We start from the raw sequence: 18,583 nt of genomic DNA on the forward strand, positions 1-18,583 counted from the left end.
CGGTTGACTTGTACATATGTGTTGGTTTGGCCATTGCGTCGTTTGTGTACCTAAGCTAGTATTCAAAATGAACAAGACTACATAAATGCGGCTTTAAGCTTGTTACCTAAATACTAGAAGTCTTTGTGTGTGGAATTTACAATAGTAGGAAAATATATTAATATCTCCATGTGCATATATATTACATAATATGATATTTATATGTAAGTCCATTCCTGAGAACGGCCTTCTTAAAACTATTATTGTTTACGTTCCAAAACTTGAGCAACGCAAAAGGGTTTGGTCAACTTACCAAAAACATAGTTTGATCCATTTCATAGAAATTAAATTCGAAGGTAGAGGTAGCGGTAGAAGCAGAGGGAGAGGACGGGATGGAGGTATACGTAGATTTAGGGGTAGATAGAGGTTAAGGTAGAGGTAGAGGCAGAGGTAGTGGAAGGCTTCTTTCCAAATGCTCTGTGTACAGAAAGTCTTTCGCCATGAAAACGAGGGCATTGCAAGATTACGTGTTCTGCGTTTTCCAATTCGAGATGACAGTGTGGACAGAAAGGATCTTCCTCCATCCTCCGCTTATGTAGATACTCCTTAAAACTGTCGTACCCAGTCAATATCTGCGTGAGGTGGTCGTTTAGTTGGTCGTGCTGCGGCTCGTACAATTCTGCTATATTTTGAACTGACATGAAGCGCACTTTCCTCGATTCTTCACACCGTTATTGTCACCTAGCTATTGTTCATGACCTTGCGCTTGTCTTGGCATCTTCAAATGGTCGGCCGAATTCAATGCTATACAGATCGGCCACTTCACTTGACAGAAGATATACTAAAATTTTCCGAGATAAAACGAGAATCGCGTTGTCGGTAGGCTGCTAGTATATCTTTTCGGTGGGTAATTTTAGATCCGTGCCACACTGGTGCTTCATATTATATTGTCGAGCTGGCTACGTTGGATAATAGCTGACGGGTAGCTACGCCTGGGTCGCCGATATGTCGTCGTGGTACCTATCATCACCGAATGTGATATATGATGTGTGCTACTGATTCGAATTGCCCAAGGTTGAATCCGAAGAAAAAGGATCTGCTGCTCTTCTCGAGAAGGTATACCCAGATAGATATCTATAAGCCTAAAGGCCCATAAATTTACCCTATCAACCGTTCGAAAATAACTGGGACTAAGAATCGATTGTCAACTCGACGGGAAGGCGTGCATAGAGGAACCGGTATGGAAAGCTTGCATTTTTACTTCAACTGCAGTATTAGGACAGTGTTATCAACATCCTTCCAAGTAGGAATAAATGGCAGATCTGTACGTTTCCAGCTGATAATGGCATACAAATGCACTGGAACGGCTCATTGATGGGCCCGGGTGTGGCGGCTGTATTCTACTCGCATTCTCTACAGATTTCTGCGTCACTCAAACTGCCACCATATTGAAGTGTGTTTAAAGCAGATGGAACCGCCATTCTGCATGCTTGCAAATCACTCGAGGTACGAAAACATTCTGCGTACCTGCAGAAATAAGCGAACACTCTAGAAATATCTATTATCTGCGTTCCGGGTCATAGGCGAATCAAGGGAAATGAGATGGCTGATAAATTGGCACGTAGGGGCTCAGAAGGAGGTGAGGGAATATGCAGCTCCAAAATAGGCATAGATTTAGGCCCAACTAAAGGGTAATTTAAATTTTTTTGTGAACAAAGCTCAGTTAAAGTGAAAGAGTACCATGGGCTGTGTAATATCTAGAGCTAAATTGACAGACTACAGCGAAAGAAGGACAAAAAGTCTACTTAGCAGAGCCTGAACTCACACTAATGTGATTATACCGGTCTGTAACGGTATTTGGGCTCTAGGCACGCCTGCGGAAATGATGGGTATTCTTCATCATGACCACTGCAGAAGTTGCAAAGGCATTGCTAATCGGTTTCTATGAAAATTTCCTGCTCTAGCTAGAACGGGTCTAAAATCCTTCGGAAGCCCGTTTTTGAAAAACCTGGGTGGATTATCGGAAAAAGGCATTCCAAATCTTCTTGATTTTACAAGGAACCTTTGCAGGCTATCGTGTACATTCAGAGAACTACTTTATTGTAAGAAAAATAGCAGCGGAATTTTTTTTTAATTTCGTCAAAAATTTTTTTTTAATATCGATATTTTGAGAAAATACTTCTTGGAAAATTCGAAAAAATTTTCGAAATTTTTTTTAATTATCGCAATTGAAATTTTCCCCGAATTCAATGCGATTTTCGAGAGTTATAACATTGACTTGCTTAGACTAAAATTAGTTAGGCTACAAATCTTTGTACTCTTATATATTGAGAGTACTCCAAAAAAAAGTTCGAAATTTTCGTAAATTTTTCCCGAATTTTCAAATTGTTTCGAAATATTTTTTGTTATTGTTTTCCATAGTTTCAATTATAGAATTGATGGAAGATTTTTCCTAAAATATCGAAAATAGGTAATTATAAAATTTGATAAAAATTGCCACTACTATTTTTCTGTTCGTATTTTTTATTCCCCTGCAAAAAATAGTGCAAACACTCCCTGAAGAGAGCGGTCTCCAATTGACCTCTTTTGTCCACATTGGTGCATAATTGATCCTCTCTAGTCCCTTTTGGGTACAGTTGGGGTTAGTCAGGTTGAAATCTAGGTAGCCCATTTTAAGATACATAAAAAACGACATTGAAGTGAGTTAAGTAAAAAAGATTATAAATGATTGATTCGAATTATTTAATAAAAATGCGGAGCCCTATAACGAATCTAAATGACTTGCACCATATGTTCCATTGTCGTCGACCCATATTCTCTTGGAATGCGTTGGCGACTTTATAATTTTTTCACATAGTTGTATCTAACAATTTTTTCATGTTTTAATATTTCGTTTAAAATGTGCATAACCTCGTACCAAAAGAAAACGATGTAGTCTGTGTATGGGTACAAAGGCGATTGGTCCTATCGTTCCCATTCGGTTATAAATGGATACAATTAGTATCTTCATAGGACATGCTCAAACAAAATCAAACAGTTCAACGCATACAAAGAGATCAAAACTGGTATTAGTCGTATATTCCTTTGCGACTCATGCCGGACTCATCCTAGACTAATCACATTTCTTACAGGGTTTTTAGCAACCACTACACACATATAAATAGATAATACTTACAACTGCAAATGCATGTCCACATTCATATGAGTATGAGCAATATCTTTACGTTTCCTGTCAACTGACCCCCTTCCCTTCAATACGTATTGTCTTACATCACCTACGCCATTGTCTGTGTGCATCTCGTTTATCACTTCATTTTCTATTTATTTGCTATTGTTCTGAGAATACTATTGATGATGCTTCTTCTACTCCTAGTTCATTTGTTTCTTTATAACTTATATTAGGGCTACATCATTTTGTTTAAATACCTACATATAGTATGTATGCATGAGTATGTAGAACATACTTATGTGCTTACCAATTTCGAATTATTCTACCTGATTGTTATCGATTCGGTTGTTGCCGCCGCAGTCATTCACACACACACACATACATACAAATACACACACATACATACAAACACACACATACCGCATATTTCGTCAGACAAGTATGTAAAAACGGATGCACTTATACCATCATAGATGATGACTATTCAAAATGCTGCTGCAGCTATTTAGTCCGTCCATCCAATCAAGCATCCGAAAAAAATGTTGACATATTCAACCCTGCCATTGTTCAATATACCACTTGCAATGCAACATCAGTCTTTGACGACCAGCTTTGCCACCCATTAACAAAGAAAATCCGTAGCACTGGTAGGCGCTTTGGGTGCAAAAACACATAAAACGTAAGCGTAGGCGTAGCTGAAAAGGGGGGAAAGAGAATTTTGTTACAGACACATTTAGCATTCGGTTTGTATGTTCAGCAATGCGGGCGCACACCAACAAAAATTGTTCTTCTGCGCCGCTTGTCATTAATAGCTGCCGCATTGCCTACACTTGTCGAGTGTCTAACCGCTCGCACGTCTCTGCTCTTTCTCGGCTAACAACATTCGTTCATTTTGTGTCCACTGCCGCCCCTTTCGGGACTACCTTTGGTTTAATTAACACATGTTGTTGCACACTTACGTGCATTTTTATTTACATATTATCTGTGTTGTGCGCACGTGCAACATTTTAGGGGTGAGGGGTGTAACGACGCAGTGCCACCTAATACAATACATATATATTCATAGATATGAACTTTGACGTTGTTAGTTGGACTGTCCGTTCCGTCGCAAGCTCTCTTTGTCTTACCTTTAAACCATAGATTTCCGCAAATTCAACATGTAACACATGCCACATGTATGTTAGTTGTGCGTGTGTGTGTTGTTTTTACAGGACCAGCATCTCTGCGCAAATTCCAATGCAGGTGCCCGAAAACACAACACGCACATACATACACTCATACCACACACATATGTACATGCATGTGGCTTAGCGTACGGAAGAGTATAAAATCGAGTTGCTGATACAGCGCAAATAGGCCTCCCTTGGGGGTGTTGCACATCGCAGAGCAATTTTAGCCTGCAATCGGCTCAACCACATCGACAGTTGCGTCCTTTCAATAGTGGTCATTTCCTACCCCCTGCAGCTGTTGTGCTTCTGGTTGTTCTGGCTTCTACACGTTTGCTTTTTATTCTAGCTTTCGATATGCATATTGGCAGCTTTTGTGTTGTCGCAATAAAAACAAAAACAACAGCATTAGTATCTTTGTAAAATGTCAATAACTATTTGAACATTTGTATGCGCGAGTATGTAAATGCAATATGCAAAAAAATGTGTATAGGTATGTGTTTGTTTCTGCAATTACTCTCGTAGGCACATACATATGCATGATGTATGTAGGAATATGTTTATGGTTCACGCGTATGTAAAGCATACATTGGCATGGTTGCTGTACACACTGGTAAAACGCCTAAATTGCTGCATCGGAAAAGCTGCTGAGTGTACTTAAAAGTGGTGTTACCATCTTTCTATGATTATCCTTTTTGAAGCCTATGGTAGTTTTGAGCGAAGTACAGTTAATAAATGAGGTGTTCTACGTTAAGGCATGCATAGATATAGTTCAGCGAAAAAACATTTCTGGAGCTACCCTCGAAAGGTAATGTGATCTATCGAAACCCACCAGTGGTACCAGAGGAAAAAAGAGTGTGCTCTGCTTTGGGAATATTCAGTTGAGAGTTAGTTTGGTTTATTAATGCGCTTTTTTGCAATCATCCTAAACTGCCTAGTTAAAGACAGAAAGAGAGAGAGACAAGAAGAAGAGAGAGTTTGATAAGAAAACGTAACTTTTTTGTTTGGTTTCAAGTCTTGAGGCAGTACCGCTTGTACTTTCTAATAGACTTAAATATCTCGAAACTATACTAAACAACGAGATGTGCTGGAAAATTAATTAATAGAGCAGAGCAATGAGGGCCTCGTTTGCCTGCTACTGCTGTACGGGTGTTACAAGTTTGAGGATTAATCTGAAACTTTTTTTTTAAATATACGAAAAAACCAATGGGGACTTAAGTTAAGATAAAACCGGTTTTCGTTAAAATGGGTGCGGAGAAAACGGTTTCAATTTACAATTAGAGATGTCTTCACTTGTAAATGAGGTAGAGCTGGCCAGTCTGTTAGGACCACGCCTGCAAGAGTCCATGATGTTACCAGAAGTTTGTTTAACGACTAAACTGAAAAACCCTGTTAAACACCAAGACATATGTTCTAAAATAACTCCTAGAAGCTTTCTAGGACACATTCCACAAGCTGCTTCTAGATCTGATCGCTGTATCGCTCCTAATAACGGAAGTCTTACCTTGGAAAGCGCAGCGCACCAGCACAAAATGCCCTCGATCGTTTTTCGTTTAAGCCTGCTCTTCCTACAACTGCTATCACTGACTAGGCCTAATTTAAAAGCATGTGACGCAAGAAGGCAGTGTCCAACCGTAGTATCTGTCATGAGTCTAGAGTTCTCTCTTTTTAATGATAAGAGTAACTTTGTTAGTCTAAGGTTGCAAGTCCTACAAAAAATCTTCGATACTTTACAGCCCCACGTTTGGGTCGACACCTTTTTCGCTTGTTCGCTCATGCGCAACTCTCACCTTTTCCTAAATTCGCCCAATCTAATTGTAATGTCTGCGGAGCAAGTTTCGAGAAATGTGAATTTTTTAGTTAGCTCATCCGCTTTTCATTCCCATCAAATTCCGTATGCCCGTGGACCCAATATGGGTGTATGCTTCTCTCTATCCCGATTCTTCCCAGGCATTGCTTACACTCTTAACACACTTTTAGATATTTGCTATGCGAGATTATTGCCTCAAAAGCGTACCATGATTGGCGTATGCCGACGACATTGATATTATCGCCATGAAGACACGCGTCGTAAGTTCTACTTACTCCAAACTGGATAAGAAGCAGAAAAATATGGGTTTGATGGTGAATGAGGACAAACCGAAGTACCTGTTGCCATCCAGCAAAAAATCAGCGCATTTCCGCCACTGTTGGCAGTTATAATTTCGAAATAGTAAAAAACTTCATTTATTTGGGAAGCAGCATTAAAACAAACAACAACATAAGTTCTGAAATCCAAAGAAGAGTCTAGGAAATTGAAAAGTTAAGTCCTCCCTCGGAAAAGAAAAATAATGCTCTACAAGTCACTTATCGTACCCGTCCTGCTATATGGTGCAGAAGCATAAACCATGACAACATCAGATGAGGCGACTATGTCAGTGTTTGAGAGAAAAGTTCTTCGAAAGATTTAGGGACCTCTATGCGCTAGCGACGGCGAGCTGAGATGAAGATTTAATGATAAGCTGCAAAAACCTTTACGCAGACATCAACATGGTCCAGCGAATTAAAACACAGCGGATACGCTGGGTAGGCCATGTTATGCGAATGAAAGGTGGGAGGCCCCCACTTCGTTAGAAGTACCAGGTGGAAATCAATTTGAGTTCCCGTGATGGTACCGATTAGCGCCAATTAGCGCGCCTTGTTGGACGGTCATAAGCTATTAAACTGTTAAGCGCCAATTAAGTAAGTAATTGGTTGGCTATGGTATGATTATGGCTTCGGCGTTATGGAATGCCACGATTGAGTAATTATTTGCATTTCTACTAATAAGCGATTTTGTAATAATGCCATTATGCAAAGGCAACTAACTGACCAACTTGCATATTGCGTACAAAAAACAAGTAAGGACGGGACTGTCTTCGCCTGTGCCGAAGACTTCATACCTTTCATGAATGGGGCTGAACAATAATCTTATCCCATTCTTAATCTCCAAATAATGCGCTGTATAAGATAAGAAATATATAGTGAACAGATGAACATACCTAAACGATTTTAAGATAAATATAAAAAAATGGCAAAAAATCCCCTTATCTGAACGATCAGTTGTATGGGATATATATTATATATAGCTCCGATCGAAATGATTTTTTCATGAAATCTTCTATGATATATTACAATAAATATCACCAAGTTTATCGTTTTTATATTGGAAATTAAGGGAGAAATTGGCAAAAATCTTTCTATCTGAACGACCGGTTGTATGGGATATAACTATATATAGCTCCGATCAAAGTGATTTTTTCAGGATATCTTCTATGATATATTAGAATATATGTATATCACAGAGTTTCACGTTTATACTTTCTAAATTGCGGCAGGAATGACCAAAATCGTCTTATCTGATTGATCGGTTGTATGGGAGATATATGTTATAGTGGTCCGATCCTACCGGATCCGACACATGTCTAATATAATACAAAAATACATCCTTGTGCCAAATTTCATTGAGATATCTCAAAATTTGAGGGTTTAGTTTGTGTTCAAACAGACAGACGGACGGACAGACGGACGGACGGACAGACATGGCTATATCAACTCAGTTCGTCGCCCTGAGTAATTCGGTATACTTAATGGTGAGTCTATCTTCTATATTCTCAACGTTACAAACATCGGACCAAAGTTAATATACCATTTCATGTTCATGAAAGGTATAATAAGTAATAAATTAAGGAGCTTAAAGCCAATCAAACTGACTGTCACATCGTCTTTATCGATGTCTAATGCCGTTTTTTCATAAAATCCCGAACTTCTCCAAACATGTAGTTACGTGGTTAACGAATAAATGGGACGATATGTGAAACTAGTGCATGGAGTGTAATACCAAGTCGTCTAATCTCATTTTTGGCAAAAGATCACTTACGAGATTTTTTTATAAGTGTTATATGCGATTTTGCACTTTGACCGACGCATTGTTGAACACGGACTCAAAAAATTTCACCAAAAAATAGAAAAAAGCAAAAACCTTCGCCCGCTGCGGACAGGATTCGAACCTGTGCGGGTAGAACCCAATGGATTTCAAGTCCATCTCCTTAACCACTCGGACACCGCAGCTGTCTGTCTTGATTTGTCAAATTTGTCAATTCATATGATATTGATGTATGTGTGTATGTGCATGTTTAAGGCTATAAAAAATAGAGAACAAAGTAATAAAAATTTATTCTCTCATGTATGTATGTATGTATGATTCATGTTGTATTAGCATATTATAAAAATTTAATAAACTTTTGTAAACAATTTAATTTGCGTAGTTTGTATTTAAGTGCACCTACATACATACACAGATATGCATATATACAAATGTAGTTATATATTTGTATGTTTATAAGATAAATTTTATATTGAGCTCTGACGTATTTGTCGGTAGCCCCATTTGGATGATATTTGGCAATTATACCTATGTACGTACATACAGTACAGCCGGAAAATATTAGAACAAGATGAAAAAAGTTGTTTTTATCAGTTTTTCGTATCATTTATCAAAATATTTTTCACATATTCGCAGTAGTTTTGTACATTCAAATTAGTTCTATGATCCGAATACGTTTTTAATGAATTTTACTGAAAGTTTCATCAAAATTTATAAAAAAAAAACAGTGGGTATGTTACTTAAAGCGATTTTGATGACTGCAGCGCACAATTTCGGCATTCTTTCGAGATGAGTTTTTGAAGTGTTTAATGCGGAATATTATTCCATGCTTCGTTCAAACAATCGCAGAGGTCTGGACGGCTTGTTGGCTTTAGATCTCTCACACGTCGATCCGATTCTTCCCACAATAGCTCGCTGGGATTTAAATCGGGGGATTTTGGTGGCCACTACATTGTATCAAGGTCACCTGCGTGTTTTTTGCGTTCTAAATAAGAAGTATAATATTTTTGTGTACGTTTCAGATCGTTATCTTGTTCGTAAATGAATCCACGACCACTCAAATTAATGCCAGATGGTATTGTATGGCGTTGGATTATACAGTGATACTGCTCTTTTTTCATAATTCCTTCAACTTATTTTAGTTGACCAACATCAGCGTAGCTAAAACAGCCCCAAACAATCACTGAGCCACCGCCGTGTTTCACAGTTGGCACAATGCAATCTGCTTTGAATCTTTCATTGACGTTTCTGCAAAGATATTGACGCCTTTGGCTACCGAAAAGTTCAAATTTTGATTCGTCTGACCATAAAACTGATTTCCACTCATCAATCGACCAGTCAATATGTTCTTGCGCGAACTTCAGTCTTATCTTTTTATTTACTGGCCGTAGAAGTAGCTTTCTGGCAGCAATACGTCCAATCATACCTTTTTCTTTAAGCCGGCCTTTGACTGTCGTGAGCAATATTGGTGAATCCAAGTCTTCATTGATTTCAGTACCAATTTCTGATACAAATATATTTTATTGTCGTTTATTTGATTTGTCTTTCTTGGTCGACCAGATCGTTTTGTGTTAGTATTTTGTCCAGTTTCCCGATATTTTCTAATGGCCGTATGAGCTGAACACAGAGATATTTTCAAAAGTTTGGCTATTTCTCGATAGTTTTTGCCTGTTTTTTTGCAAAATAATGATTTGGGCTCGTATTTCAACGGATTTTTCCTTTCGCTTGACCATTTTCAATCTGGAAAAATACAATTCTGACGTTATTTCAACATCAACATATCCTTTTATCTTGTTCAAATACTTTCCGACTGTACTGTATGTATCTATTCGATTAAGTTGAATCACTACTCATTAATTATAAACAATCGCTCAGCAAGTCAGTGGCTTTATTGGACGGGTACTTGAGTAATTCAAGAGCTGACTAAGTGAAATTTTGTAAAATGAATTAAACGCCTAGATATCAGGAATGGGTAGCGAAATACCTACTCACGCAAAAAAATGGGTAAGACATTTAGTTATATTTACAATGGGAAGAGCAACGTGAACGTAATAAGATTGAAAGACGTGTGAAAAAAAAACATATAATATGTGTACCCACTTATTGTTAAAAAAAACATTGTGCGTCGGCCGGGAATCGAACCCGGATCAACTGCTTGGAAGGCAACTATGCTAACCATTACACCACGGACGCACAATGTGACATATTATCAACCTAGCTGATATAAAGTCACGAATAAATAATTAATTTTTCTAGCTCCACTCACCAACTAACGCTTTTACATAAAAATAAATATATTATTTGTAAACATTTATTATTATTTCACCACTTTTTAAGTTTTTATTGAGCTAAATAAATTTAAATTAAGAAGGTTCTATCAAATTTAGAAAAATTCCTTAGAAAAAACGTATTAGCGTGGGAAAAGCATATTTTTGTATGTAGTAATAAGTAATTGCAATAAACTTAAATAAATGTAATCAAAATCAAAAAAATCTAAGTCAATACCGTTATGTTAATCGCTGAAACTGTAGTCAAGCTCTTCATCTAGATCTGAGATGTCGGAGCTTTGATCAAAATTTGCTTCTGGGTTTTGACAATAGTTTAAGTACTTCTTTGTCGAATGCCTCATTTGACTTAAATTCATTCGAGTTCTTTTCTGAAATAGAGTATATTTGGGGATCGGACGACAAAAAGAATATATCGAATAAATATCCCATTGTATATTTACGAGACATCTTTCTTGTAATATTTCGCCTGTAGCTCTTAAAATCTGTATTTCTACTCTCCAGTGCTTCGTCTGAGGGATGTCTGTTGGAAGTACTGCTTTATTAATAATGCCTGTCCCATGAATCACAATTTTGTGAATGATCGATGGTATGTAATACCATGGGTACCACTCTACAAACATGTTTGTGGTCAAAATGGCATACTTTCGAAATGCTTCGAAATCAACGGCGAATCCAGATGACATAGTTTGAAGTATGACAGCAAATCTCTTAATTAAATTTTCGTCAACTCCCGTTATTTTTGCAGCATTTGAAGGGCATTGAAGGAAACGTCTGGCTGTGTTGCCATCATTAGTCGTCTCAAAGCCTTGTTTTGGAAGATCTACTAATAACCCCATGTCTTCTTTAAATCTTTTTTTTCTCCCTTCAACAATCCTTTTTCCGTTCGTTCAAGAGTTTTGTCCATCAATGGTTGCAGGTGGACTTCCGCAGACAAATCAGTTATAAGAATAGATTCCTTTGGAGGATAGCATGCAATTTTTTCCTTTTCTAAGGAATTCATATGATGGGTAAATATCAGCATGTCTTTGTTTAGACCCAGATCGTATTTCTAAATACGTTTTAACTGTAAACTTTCGAATTGTGTATAGAGGTACTACCTCTTCTGGAGTATATTTAACTAACACTGATGCTGGACGAGTGAGGGCATGTTATATTTTAATTTTTTAGTTGCGTCTGAATGTTTTGCGATGGTTTCTACTGTTAATGCTGCATCTCACTGACTTGATAACCTCAAGCTAGAAACAGTTTAAAAAGCCAACTCTTCTTTTCAATAGTTTCTTATAAAATGTGATAACTTTTTCCTTTTTCGACTTATGACTAACCTCTTTTAAAATACGTCTGCAACTTTTCCACTCATAAATTTTGAGACTGCTTTTTTATTGGAGTCAACTTTGAGCTGTAATTTTTTTCTTTTGCGTTACTTTGCTTATACCGAATCTCGAAAACTTCGTCCCTTGAAATTGTCGTATGTCCTGAAAACAAAATATTACATAAAAACCTGCACTTTCCTGCAGCTAAAGTTGTACTATTTTAGTTTTGCGAATAGTAGCAAACAAGTTTAGATAAAAATTAAAATGGATATATCCGCGAGATCGCTGGTCTTATGAAATCAAAACATTTCAAGGATTTTACTTAATTTAATATTATCCCACTATAATATGAAAAACTAACTCCTGTTCCATTAAAATCACTAAAATGTACATTTACTAAAATTAGCATACCTCAATTGCAATTGAAGTATAACTAACAGCAGGCCAGCAATTTAAATTTTTGACATTCAATGGCAAAAAGCCGAGTCAAAACTTTTTCTCAATTGATATGCTTCCAAATAGAGCTCCGTTAGTCGATTCAACTTATTTCGAATTTCCTAGTTTTTTTATTTTTTCGCCTAACTACGCATTAGAGTTTCAAAAGAATTTTTGAAATTCAATGATTATACTTTTTATACCTTTCATGAAAATGAAATGGTATATTAATTTCGTCACGAAACCGAAAATTGTAAGTCCTTAAAGGAAAATAGATAGACCCACCATTAAGTATACCGAAATAATCAGGTTGAAGAGCTGAGTTGATTTAGCCATGTCCGTCTGTCCGTCTGTCCGTCTGTCCGTCTGTCCGTCTGTCTGTTTGTATGCAAACTAGTCCCTCAATTTTTGAGACATCTTGATAAAATTTGGTGAGCGGGTGTATTTGGGTGTCCGATTAGACATTTGTCGGAACAGACCGGATCGGACCACTATAGCATATATCCTCCATACAACCGATTTTTCAGAAAAAGAGGATTTTTGTAATATCTTACCCAATTTAACAGATTGAAGCTTCAAACTTCACCATATACTTTCGTATATTGCACATATTGTTGCCTGAAAAAATTGATGAGATCGGTCGTATATATAGTATATATCCCCCACAACCGATTGTTCAGATAAGGAACTTTTCGTAATTACTGCCCCATTTTAAGAGCTAGAGGCTTCAAATTTCAACGAATGCTTAGGTATATAGCATATATTGATGTCTGAAAAAATCATAAAGATCGGTGGTATATATAGTATATATATGGTGGTGTATATAGTATATATACATAGTATATATATATATATATTTTTGGCAAATTTTAGCCCCATTTTAACAGCTAGAAGCTTCAAATTTCACCGAATACTTACGTATATAGCATATATTGTTGTCTGAAAAAATCATAGAGATCGGTTGTATATATAATATATATCTCATACAACCGATTGTTCAGATAAGAAACTTTTCGCAATTTCTACCCCATTTTAACAGCTATAAGCTTCAAATTTCACCGATTGCTTACGTATATCGCATATATTGTTGTATGAAAAAATCATAGAGATCGGTTGTATATATAGTATATATCTCATACAACCGATTGTTCAGATAAGAAACTTTTCGCAATTTCTACCCCATTTTAACAGCTGTAAGCTTCAAATTTCACCGATTGCTTACGTATATAGCATATATTGTTGTCTGAAAAAATCATAGAGATCGGTTGTATATATAGTATATATCTCATACAACCGATTGTTCAGATAAGAAACTTTTTGCAATTTCTACCCCATTTTAACAGCTAGTAGCTTCAAATTTCACCAAATGCTTACGTATATAGCATATATTGTTGTCTGAAAAAATCATAGAGATCGGTGGTATATATAGTATATATCTCATACAACCGATTGTTCAGATAAGAAACTTTGCGCAATTTCTGCCCCGTTTTAACAGCTAGAAGCTTCAAATTTCACAAAATGCTTACGGATATAGCATATATTGTTGTCTGAAAAAATTATAGAGATCGGTGGTATATATATTATACACTTCATACAAACTGTAATTTTTGCCCCTTTTTTACGGCTAGAAGCTTCAAAATTCATCAAATTTCATCAAATAGTTACGTTTACGTCATATATTTTTGAAATACGTGATTCGTAGGCATAGTTTTTACATGCAGACCACAAAAAACGTGAAGCTTTGCATCCTCACACAGATTACCTACCTATTTTTATACCCTTCATGAAAATGAAATGGTATATTAATTTCGTCACGAAACCGAAAATTGTAAGTCCTTAAAGGAAAATAGATAGACCCACCATTAAGTATACCGAAATAATCAGGTTGAAGAGCTGAGTTGATTTAGCCATGTCCGTCTGTCCATCTGTCCGTCTGTCCGTCTGTCTGTTTGTATGCAAACTAGTCCCTCAATTTTTGAGATATCTTGATAAAATTTGGTGAGCGAGTGTATTTGGGTGTCCGATTAGACATTTGTCGGAACCGACCGGATCGGACCACTATAGCATATATCCTCCATACAACCGATTTTTCAGAAAAAGAGGATTTTTGTTATATCTTACCCAATTTAACAGATTGAAGCTTCAAACTTCACCATATACTTTCGTATATTGCACATATTGTTGCCTGAAAAAATTGATGAGATCGGTCGTATATATAGTATATATCCCCCACAACCGATTGTTCAGATAAGGAACTTTTCGTAATTAATGCCCCATTTTAAGAGCTAGAGGCTTCAAATTTCAACGAATGCTTAGGTATATAGCATATATTGTTGTCTGAAAAAATCATAAAGATCGGTGGTATATATAGTATATATATGGTGGTATATATAGTATATATATAGTATATATATATATATATTTTTGGCAAATTTTAGCCCCATTTTAACAGCTAGAAGCTTCAAATTTCACCGAATACTTACGTATATAGCATATATTGTTGTCTGAAAAAATCATAGAGATCGGTTGTATATATAATGTATATCTCATACAACCGATTGTTCAGATAAGAAACTTTTCGCAATTTCTACCCCATTTTAACAGCTTTAAGCTTCAAATTTCACCGATTGCTTACGTATATCGCATATATTGTTGTCTGAAAAAATCATAGAGATCGGTTGTATATATAGTATATATCTCATACAACCGATTGTTCAGATAAGAAACTTTTCGCAATTTCTACCCCATTTTAACAGCTGTAAGCTTCAAATTTCACCGATTGCTTACGTATATAGCATATATTGTTGTCTGAAAAAATCATAGAGATCGGTTTTATATATAGTATATATCTCATACAACCGATTGTTCAGATAAGAAACTTTTCGCAATTTCTACCCCATTTTAACAGCTAGAAGCTTCAAATTTCACCAAATGCTTACGTATATAGCATATATTGTTGTCTGAAAAAATCATAGAGATCGGTGGTATATATAGTATATATCTCATACAACCGATTGTTCAGATAAGAAACTTTGCGCAATTTCTGCCCCGTTTTAACAGCTAGAAGCTTCAAATTTCACAAAATGCTTACGGATATAGCATATATTGTTGTCTGAAAAAATTATAGAGATCGGTGGTATATATATTATACACTTCATACAAACTATCATTTTTGCCCCTTTCTTACGGCTAGAAGCTTCAAAATTCATCAAATTTCATCAAATAGTTACGTTTACGTCATATATTTTTGAAATACGTGATCCGTAGTCATAGCTTTACATGCAGACCACAAAAAACGTGAAGCTTTGCATCCTCACACAGATTATCTACCTATTTTTTATTTTATATTTATCTTAAAAATCGTTTAGATATGTTCAAATTTCACTAAATGCTTACGTGTATAGCATATATTGTTGTCTGAGAAAATCAAAGATACCGGAGGTATATATAGTATATATCCCATACAACCGATTGTTCAGATAAGAAACTTTGCGCAATTTCTTCCCCGTTTTAACAGCTAGAAGCTTCAAATTTCACCATATGCTTACATATATAGCATATATTGTTGTCTGAAAAAATCATAGATATCGGTGGTATATATATTATATACTTCATATAAACTGTCTTTTTTGCCCCTTTTTTACGGCTAGAAGCTTCAAAATTCATCAAATTTCATCAAATAGTTACGTTTACGTCATATATTTTTGAAATACGTGATTCGTAGTCATAGTTTTTACATGCAGACCACAAAAAACGTGAAGCTTTGCATCCTCACACAGATTACCTACCTATTTTTATACCTTTCATGAAAATGAAATGGTATATTAATTTCGTCACGAAACCGAAAATTGTAAGTCCTTAAAGGAAAATAGATAGACCCACCATTAAGTATACCGAAATAATCAGGTTGAAGAGCTGAGTTGATTTAGCCATGTCCGTCTGTCCGTCTGTCCGTCTGTCCGTCTGTCTGTTTGTATGCAAACTAGTCCCTCAATTTTTGAGATATCTTGATAAAATTTGGTGAGCGGGTGTATTTGGGTGTCCGATTAGACATTTGTTGGAACCGACCGGATCGGATCACTATAGCATATATCCTCCATACAACCGATTTTTCAGAAAAGAGGATTTTTGTAACATCTTACCCAATTTAACAGATTGAAGCTTCAAACTTCACCATATACTTTCGTATATTGCACATATTGTTGCCTGAAAAAATTGATGAGATCGGTCGTATATATAGTATATATCCCCCACAACCGATTGTTCAGATAAGGAACTTTTCGTAATTACTGCCCTATTTTAAGAGCTACAGGCTTCAAATTTCAACGAATGCTTACGTATATAGCATATATTGTTGTCTGAAAAAATCATAAAGATCGGTGGTATATATAGTATATATATGGTGGCATATATAGTATATATATATAGTATATATATATATATATATATTTTTGCAAACTTTACGCATCAAATTTCACAGAATACTTACGTATATAGCATATATTGTTGTCTGAAAAAATCATAGAGATCGGTTGTATATATAGTATATATCTCATACAACCGATTGTTCCGATAAGAAACTTTTCGCAATTTCTACCCCATTTTAACAGCTATAAGCTTCAAATTTCACCGATTGCTTAAGTATATAGCATGTATTGTTGTCTGAAAAAATCATAGAGATCGGTTGTATATATAGTATATATCTCATACAACCGATTGTTCAGATAAGAAACTTTTCGCAATTTCTACCCCATTTTAACAGCCATAAGCTTCAAATTTCACCGATTGCTTTACGTATATAGCATATATTGTTGTCTGAAAAAATCATAGAGATCGGTTGTATATATAGTATATATCTCATACAACCGATTGTTCAGATAAGAATCTTTTCGCAATTTCTACCTTATTTTAACAGCTATAAGCTTCAAATTTCACCGAATGCTTACGTATATAGCATATATTGTTGCCTGAAAAAATCATAAAGATCGGTGGTATATATAGTATATATATGGTGGTATATATAGTATATATATATATTATATATATATATATATATTTTCGCAAACTTTAGCCCCGCATCAAACTTCACAGAATACTTACGTATATAGCATATATTGTTGTCTGAAAAAATCATAGAGATCGGTGGTATATATATTATATACTTCATATAAACTCTCATTTTTACCCCTTTTTTACGGCTAGAAGCTTAAAAATTCATCAAATTTCATCAAATAGTTACGTTTACGTCATATATTTTTGAAAGACGTGATTCGTAGTCATAGTTTTTACATGCAGACCACAAAAAACGTAAAGCTTTGCATCCTCGCACAGATTACCTACCTATTTTTATACCTTTCATGAAAATGAAATGGTATATTAATTTCGTCACGAAACCGAAAATTGTAAGTCCTTAAAGGAAAATAGATAGACCCACCATTAAGTATATATCTCATACAACCGATTGTTCAGATAAGAAACTTTGCCCAATTTCTTCCCCATTTTAACAGCTAGAAGCTTCAAATTTCACCAAATGCTTGCGTGTATAGCATATATTGTTGCCTGAAAAAATCATTGAGATCGGTGGTATATATATTATATATCTCATACAACCGATTGTTCAGATAAGAAACTGTACGTGATTCGTAGTCATAGTTTTTACACGCAGACCACAAAAAACCTGAAACTTTGCATCCTCACACAAAGTACCTACCTGTTTTTTATTTTATATTTATCTTAAAAATCGTTAAGGTATGTAGATCTGTTCACTATATATTTCTTATCTTATACATCCGATTATTCGGACATTACGAGCGGGACAAGATTATTGTTCAGCCCCATTCATGAAAGGTATGAAGTCTTCGGCACAGCCGAAGACAGTCCCGTTTTTACTTGTTTTAATTAATATTTTCTAGAACATGAAAGTAATACACTGTGCGACGCACCCGTTTTGATTTGTACTTCTCAGCCTAATGTTTGTCTCTGATATACATAAATTAGTTTGATGACATATTCCTTGACTTAACATCAGTGGCGTAGTGAGGTTTTCTTGCGCCCGGGGAAATATTTTTTGAAAAAAGGCGTTTTTGATTACTTTTGATGTTTTTCAATAATCGTTAAAATATTATGATTTTTTCCAACGGTAATCAATTTGTAATTGCTTTTTTCGGAAAACAATTTAAATAATCATTGGCCATTAAAATAGGCATCTAATTAATTGATTACTAATGCTAATTCAAATTTTTCAAATTCATTAGTAAAACTAATATATATGTATGTGAAATTTTCCTTGCCTTTAAGGAAGCAAATATATAAGGGAAAATTTATGATTTAAA

General features: G+C 35.6%; 2 non-coding genes across 2 annotated transcripts; both read right to left on the bottom strand.

Annotated features, from left to right (window-relative positions):
• Positions 1-8,321: 8,321 nt before the first annotated feature.
• On the bottom strand, positions 8,322-8,403 carry TRNAS-UGA (transfer RNA serine (anticodon UGA)). Its single transcript has one exon. It is a non-coding gene; the product is annotated as a tRNA-Ser (tRNA).
• A 1,936-nt stretch (positions 8,404-10,339) lies between these two features.
• Positions 10,340-10,411, bottom strand: TRNAG-UCC (transfer RNA glycine (anticodon UCC)). Its single transcript has one exon. It is a non-coding gene; the product is annotated as a tRNA-Gly (tRNA).
• Between the last annotated feature and the right edge of the window lie 8,172 nt (positions 10,412-18,583).

This window comes from Eurosta solidaginis, chromosome 4 (genome assembly GCF_040869045.1).
Source record: "Eurosta solidaginis isolate ZX-2024a chromosome 4, ASM4086904v1, whole genome shotgun sequence".
Lineage (NCBI taxonomy): Eukaryota > Metazoa > Arthropoda > Insecta > Diptera > Tephritidae > Eurosta > Eurosta solidaginis.